We start from the raw sequence: 6,610 nt of genomic DNA on the forward strand, positions 1-6,610 counted from the left end.
CGGGGCACGAACCCGTGTCCCCTGCATCGGCAGGCGGACTCTCAACCACTGCGCCACCAGGGAAGCCCGGAGGCTGTTTCTTAAGACAGAATGAAGGGAAGGCCAGGGCAGGGCAGGGAGGAGGTGCCCCTTTCTCCTGAGTCCTGGCTCAAACTAGGGAGCCATAAAATGGCCTTTGGTGGAGAGACCTTTCCTTGAGGCTAGAGAGGAGAGTCCCCAAGCCAGGCTAGACAGCTAGCTCCTGAAGGACCCTGGCAGGGGAAGGAAATTGGTTATCTCCTGTTTGTCCAAAGCACCTGACAATGACATTTTTCTTTCATTCCACCATCCTGGTGTGAGAAGTGATGCTGATATTTTCTGGGATGCTGTCAGTGTTGCGTACACCTTGCTGCTCCGGCTTCTGTCCCTCCAGCACCTCATGACGGCAATCACTGATGTGACCGCTTCCAAGGCTGAGCCCAGGCCAGGTCTTGAGGCAATCCTGATGGCAGCCTCAGTCCTTTCCAGGGGGTTTGGAATCATCTTCCTACTGGTACACCTGGCATGGGGAGCACCAGGCTGGGCCTCTGGTTGGGCTCTTCCTGCTTCGCCGTGTTGGGATATCCATAGACTGGGCTCCTACCTTGGTTCCTTCTTCCTAGTTCACTTGGTAATACTTCCCTGAACCCAGACTGCCTGGGGCCCCACATCCACTTACAACCTTTGAACTGCTGTCCATTTCTCCAGCCACTGATGCAGGAAACCCTCGGCACGATGATCTAGCTTCATTTGATTCTACTTCACCTCTCATCTCTGTCATCTCTGCCTATTGGACTGGCTGTCTTAAATACTAATGCCGATCAGAAATGCCTTTTTTAGCTGGGCTGGAACCCATGGCTCAGGGGTCATGAGGGAGCCCTCTCCGTCTTCTCTTGTTCCTCTCCTTGGCCCTGCATTCTTCCTCTGTGTGCCCATCCTAGTAACGCTTAGCGTGGGCTGTGCTTCCCGTCCCACTAGACCCTCTGTTGGAGTCTTCTCTCCTTTCCATTGGTTTCTCTTCTGTTGGTTGTGAGGGTTGCTGGGGGTCAGTATGCAGCAGCCCTTTCCCCAGGGAGCTGATCTCCTAGTGTACCAGTGAGGGATGCTGACATTTTAGAGTCAAGTCTATCATGTAAATACGTCCCAGAATATTACGGATCATCCTGTGTCAGGACAATCATCATCCAACAGGATTAACCGGAATCTAAACAGCTCTGTCAAAGGTGAAGAAGGAGAAAAGCAGACTCTATTCCTCATTCTTTTGATTTTAATTCTCCCTCCCATGATGCAGGCAGGTTTCACCTGAGTACATTCTCCTTCCCATGATGCAGGCAGGTTTCACCTGAGTACACTCTACGCTGACCTTTCACAGACCCTTTCTCAATCCAGCTACCGAAATGACATTGTTTACATCCCTGAACTTGGGTCTGTAAGCTTCCTGCAGATGCAGGGTCCGTTCTGTCTAATCACTGCCTCTTCCTTGGACATGGTTCCTATAGATTTTGCCCAAGGCTGAAATTCCCTCATCCACCTACCCACCCATCCACTCATCCATCCAGTCACTCAGTTAATTCTTCTGCCAGTTTCTGTGCTGTGCAATGAGAACACCGTGATAAACAAGTCAGACGTGGTTTCTTCCCTCAGGGACACTTGTGCCCTGCCTCTGTCCCCTCAGCACCACTTAGCCGGAGTCACTGATGTGTCCACCTCTGGGCCTGGCCTCATTCTTGTGGGGATGACAGAAAAAAGCAGGGGAGATGGATGATAAACATGTAAACAATAATTAACACTAGCTGGCTAAGTGTTATATAGGAAATAAATGGGACAGCAAAAGAGAACAGCAAGGAATTAGAGGGGAGACCTATTTAGAAAGGATGTTGGGAGTAGGCTTTCTGAGGAAGTGACATTTAAGCTGAGATCTGAAGGATATGGTGGAGGGACAAAAATGCGCAGGCAGCGGGAAATAAAATATGCTAAGGCCCTGAGATGGGAAAGAAAATGTGTTCCAGGAATGGAAAGCAGCATGGCTGAAGTACAGCAAATGAGAACGTGGCATGAAATGAGACTAGGGAGGTAGGCAGGAGACATATTAATGCACAGCTTTTTGGTCATGGTAAAAAAGTTAGAAAGGGAAAAGGCTTAGATAAGGGCTGATGTGATCTGATTTATATTTTTGAAAGATTACTCTAGCTGCTATGGGGACAGTAGATTGGAGAGGGCCCCGTGGAAGCGGGAAGACCAGGTAAGAACTATTGCAGTCTTTCAGCTGAGAGATCTGATGTCATGACACTGGAGACGCATTTTGGATATAGAACAGGAAGATCAGACGTGGTAGTCAAGGAAGACTCCATGTATGACTCCCGTGTTTTTGGCTTGAGAAACTGTGAATAGCGGTGCCATTAACAGAGATATGGAGACTGCAAACAGAGAAGTTTTGGAGTTTGAGGGAGGAAATCCAGAGTTCAGACGTGGGCATGTCTATTAGACATCCAAGTGGGTCAAGTAGGCAGTTGGAGAAATGAGACTGGAGCTCAGAGAAGAAGTTGGGCTGAAGTCAATTTAATCAGCGCTATCAGCACATGGAGAATAACGAGACAGGAGGACACTTTCTATCTGCTTCCCTGGCAGCTTTGCACGAGAGCTAAGGTCTTCCATGCTACCTTGAGGAAAGAGGTTGGGGTGTGGGTTCCAGGACGCCCTTCTCATAGGAGCGAGGGCTTTTGGGTTCCTGCAGGACCAGGACTGTGCAGGAGTAATGATTCAGTCGGGGCAGGGAACTTTCTCTTCTGCACTGGACAAGCCTTTCCTAGGATTGCTCTAACTTCCATTGATTATTTTTTTGCTTTGCCCTGGAAACACTTTTTATGTAAGCCCTCTCAGAAAGTGTCAAATTGTGGAAAAATCCTCTTGGATATGGATTCAGCAAAGGCAGAGATGGCACGTCTTGCTCTGTGGTGTGGAGGCCATCCCCAAGGATGCGCCAGAGGCCGAGGAGCTGGAAAATGGAGACAGGCGGCCAGGCTGAGTCATTGCAACTCTTCACTCCTAAGAAACCATACATAGCTTCACGTGATATGGAGGGAGGGCAGAGGAGGGGCACTCAGATGTGTCTGACAGCCAAGGCAGGAAGGGAAGAATTGGACAAGGAGGAGAAATGTTATTTCTCTGGGGCAGGAGAACACAGTGTGCTTCTCCCACCAGGTGGAGTTTTCCTGCCTAGGGCTCCATTCTCTCCCATGGCTGAGCTCTCTGGGATAGAAGACTGTGACTTGACCCCAGGGACCCTCCAGTGGAGGTTCCTGCTGCTATCATTCTTGACTTTATAGGACACATTTGGGGAAGAAGAGTCCTGCCCCTGCTCCCATATGCAGAGCTTCCTGAGCTACTTCTCCAGGGATGAAGTGCCTGCTTCTACTCCTCGTTTCTTTGATTTATTTCTCCCCACTCCCCCGCCCCACCCCGGTCTCCTTTCTTACATCTTTATTTCCCAACTCTCCACCTCACAATGGAATGAAGTGGTGTGTAGGGCCTGATGCGGTTGACCATGGCTGTAGAATGTTGATGGTGGGAACAGAAAGTGAGGAAAGAGCAGAGAAGCTTCTATGCACCTTGACCCAAGAAGGTACCTCTTCAAGCTCCGAGGCTGCAATACTCAGTAATCAAGGAGAAGGCACAGGGTGCTGATGAACTTCTGGTGGGCCAAGAGAAGGGGGGCAGCTGTCTCCATGGGCACATTTGCTACAAGACCCCTTTTAAGGTGGCATGTTGACAGGACAGTTGTCAAGATTATAAAGAAGAGAGATTAGTGGAAGCAATGTGGAAAGCACAAGCATCAACGAGGAGAGATGGTAGTCAACATGTGGCCCTGGTGGTCCTTCTTCCTCACAACCCTCTCCCATCCCCAGGTGCTTCTCCCTAAGGTTAAAACTTATCCCTCTCTGGGGATGAGACAATGTAGGGTGCCAAGGCAATGGCTGTTGAAAATGCAGTCACAGAGGTCTCTCTGGGGCGCATAGTGGCTCAGGAGTGGCGGGCACAGGAGCCCTGGATGCCTCCCCCTTTCTTTTTTCTCCACTCCTTATGAGTTTTATGGAGTTAGCACAACAACCCTGGACAAACACTCCAGTGGCTTCTCATCTTTCTCAGAGTAAAATCCAAAGTTCTTATCACGAACCTAAGACCCTTCGTGACTTGGTCTCCCATTGCGTCTCCTACTACGTTCTCCGTGTTCACTCTATTCCAGCCACACTGGCCTCCTTGCTGTTCCTTGATGATGCCGGCACGTCATGCCTCAGGGTCTTTGCATTTGCTGTTCCCTCAGCTTGGAAAGCTTTTCTGAGACCTGTGTGGCTCACTCCCTCATTCAGGCTGCTGTTCAAATGCTACCTTAACAGAAAAGCTTTCTCTAGGCATCTTCCCTAAACCAGACACCTCCCTCAGTCACCTCTCCAGACTATGCATCCCTTACCATGCTTAATTTTTCTTCATAGCTCTTTATCACCCTGTAACATATTACATATCTATTTGTTTGTTTCTTGTCTGTCTTTCCCTGCTTGAATGTAACTATTCACTACTGCATTCTCAAAGCCTAAAACAGTATCTGGCACATGTAGGAATTCAATAAATATTTGCTGCGTGAGTGAATGAATGACTAAATCTGATGGAAGTAGAGGTTTGGGTGACTCGCTAGCATTGACATGTAATCTGCACAGTTAAAGTTTGTCACAGTTATCAACATTTTCTTCAAATTAAATCCATTTTCTAGTAATCTTGTCTCATCAGTGCAAGAGACCTCCTCAGTGTTGGGCTGAGAGCCAGGCTATTCCTGGAAAGATTAGCAGGACAGGCCAGCAGGGTGATGCTCGAGCTGGGCCCCTGATGCCTGAGAAGAGGGCCATAGCACTCCTGGGACTTTCATGATGATGTCACACTTATTTGAATTTCCATGGAAGGAAGCCTGGGCTATGTCCCTCTCTGTGGATTAAATGGAGGGAAGGGATGTATTAGTCAGGGTTTTCCAGAGAAACAGAACCAACAGGACACACACACACACATGAGTTTATATATTATATATTATTTATCTATCATCTATCTATCTATCTATCTATCTATCATCTATCTATCGAGAGATATCAGAAAGCTGTTTGGAGCACAGACAGGAGATGGGTAAGACTGGAAAGGGGGAGTCAGTTAAGAGAAAAGAATGGGAGATGAGAGAGGTATAGATTTGAAGAAAGAGAATTTGAGGGAGTGTCAGCTGAAGACCCCTGCCTCAGTAGAGTAGATGCAGAGGCTATCCTGAAAATACTGAGGTTGGCAAAGGAAGTTTGGGGGGTTTGAAGGGAGAAGATAAGGGAAGCCTGTTGGCCAGAGAAGTGGGGAGACTCCTGGGCTGAATGAGGAGCTACAGGAAGGCTCCCTGGTAGATGGAGAGTGTGACCCACAGTGGGGTCAAACTTCCCCCGTAAGTGAGCCTCCTGCAGCCCTCATTGGCAAAGGGTGTGGGGATCAGGAAACAGGGGACCAGGAGTCAAGAGAGCCCGAGGGTGCTGGCTGACGTGCACTGGGGGACCTGGGAGAGGTCCAGAGCCTGGAGGTTATCTGGGAGCTCCGGGGCAGGCTGGGCAGAAACAGGGAAATATGAGGTTGGACTGGAGGCTGCTCTCTCCAAGGGGGAGTCCACAGCCAGAGGAAGCGGCAGGGGTTCCTCATGGTGACCACGTCTTCATGTCCTTGTAGATGATCGTCCCCGGTCTGGAACAGCCCTGCCCCGATGTATCCTTGCAGTGGCAGCCCCAGGCTCTCCTCTTTCCCTGACCGCTCATGTGGAGCAGTCATCTCCTTCTCAGCACTTCCAGAGCCTGTACTTGCTTCCTCACAGCACTTTTCAGGCTGGATTGAAGGTGACCCTATCCATCTACTCCTCCCGTTCCCCACATCCCCCAACCATGGGGCTGTGACTTCTTGAGGGAACAGGCTTAAGTCTTGCTCATTTGTGGAGCCCCTGAGCCTGGCACAGCTGATCACAGCCCTCTGGGGGTGTTCAAATAACTATGTCCTGAAATGGGGTTCTCCTGACCATCGGTTTATGCCCAGGACCCCAAGTGAGAGTAAGCAGAGGGGCTGTGGTGGGAGGCTGGATGTTTCCTCTCCTTCACCCTTTGCTTTCCCTCTCCTTTCCTCCCTCCCTCCCTCCCTCCCTTCCTTCCTTCTTTCTTTCCTTCCTTCCTTCCTGCTTTCCTTTTTTAAATTGAAGTATAGTTGCTTTACAATATTGTATTCGTTTCAGGTGTACAGCGTAGTGATTCAGTATTTTTACAGATAATACTCCGTTTAAAGTTATTACAAGATAATGGCTATAATTCCTGCGCTGTACAATCTAGCCTTGTTGCTTACCTATTTTATACATATTCCCTCTTCTTTCTTTCCTCCTTCCTAACCCCGGCTCTTCCATATTCTGTTCTGGGGAAAGGTGATAGAACCATCCAGACCGGAGAGTAGCGTCAAACGTACAAGGTCCGAGCAGCCCCCAGCACCCAGCACCCCAGCGCGTTCAAGCTCAGACCCGCCTGCAGCGGGGACCGAGGCTCGT

Source organism: Physeter macrocephalus, chromosome 16 (genome assembly GCF_002837175.3).
Source record: "Physeter macrocephalus isolate SW-GA chromosome 16, ASM283717v5, whole genome shotgun sequence".
NCBI lineage: Eukaryota > Metazoa > Chordata > Mammalia > Artiodactyla > Physeteridae > Physeter > Physeter macrocephalus.